Source organism: Myotis brandtii, unplaced genomic scaffold, assembly GCF_000412655.1.
Source record: "Myotis brandtii unplaced genomic scaffold, ASM41265v1 scaffold191, whole genome shotgun sequence".
NCBI classification, from domain to species: domain Eukaryota; kingdom Metazoa; phylum Chordata; class Mammalia; order Chiroptera; family Vespertilionidae; genus Myotis; species Myotis brandtii.
In genome coordinates, this window is record NW_005357115.1 from 723595 (window position 1) to 724479 (window position 885).

At 49.3% G+C, this 885-nt stretch overlaps 1 long non-coding RNA gene across 1 annotated transcript; it reads left to right on the forward strand.

Annotated features, from left to right (window-relative positions):
* The first annotated feature begins 329 nt into the window (after positions 1-329).
* On the forward strand, positions 330-624 carry LOC106725848. The gene is made up of 3 exons (XR_001361847.1): positions 330-341; positions 425-526; positions 575-624. It is a non-coding gene; the product is annotated as an uncharacterized LOC106725848 (long non-coding RNA).
* The last annotated feature ends 261 nt before the right edge of the window (positions 625-885 follow it).

Sequence of the window (885 nt, forward strand, 5' to 3'; positions counted from 1 at the left end):
GTAATCCAATCAACATGCCCCTTTGTAGCACGCCAAAAAAATATTTATTGCTAAAATGCTCTTTGGGGGGAAAAAATGAAGGCCCCACGTTGCGATGAGACAAATATAAAAATTTTGTTAAAATACCCCTCTTTACTTTGCCTTTCTTTTTTGGGGGGCGGGGGAGTGGACATAGAGCTTTAATGTTGGGGTCCAACCCCAGCGGGTCCAGGGGTCCCCAAAGGTGTGGACGGATTTGGCGAAGAATGAATGATACCGGGACAGCGTTCAGTTGATCAGCAACCTAGCCAGGATCTCTAGCCAGGATCTCCAGCCAAGTTCTGGTCAGGATCTCCAGCCAGGTTCTGGTCAGGATCTCCAGCGAAGTTCTGGCTAGGATCTCCAGCGAAGTTCTGGCTAGGATCTCCAGCGAAGTTCTGGTCAGGTTCTCTTTCCATGTTCTCTCGCTAGGTTCTCCAGCCAGGTTCTCCAGGCAGGTTCGGTTGCCAGGTTCTTTAGCCAGGTTCTCCAGCCAGGTTCTGTGTAGGTTCTCTCGCCATGTTCTGTCTAGGTTCTCCAGCCAGGTTCTATCCAGGTTCTCCTGCCAAGATCTGTAGCCAGGTTCTGTCCAGGATCTTTTGCCATGTTCTCTCCCTAGGTTCTCTCTCTAGGTTCTGTGTCTAGGTTCTGTCTCTAGGTTCTTCAGCCAGGTTCTCTCTCTAGGTTCTGTCTCTAGGTTCTGTCTCTATCTAGGTTCTGTCTCTAGGTTCTGTGTCTAGGTTCTGTCTAGGATCTCCAGCCAAGTCCTGTCTCTAGGTTCTCTCTACTTTGCCTTTCTTTAACCATCCACCTTCCTCCAGAGTATAAAGTGCCTCAGCAGCATGAGAGGAGAGCATACATTTGTGG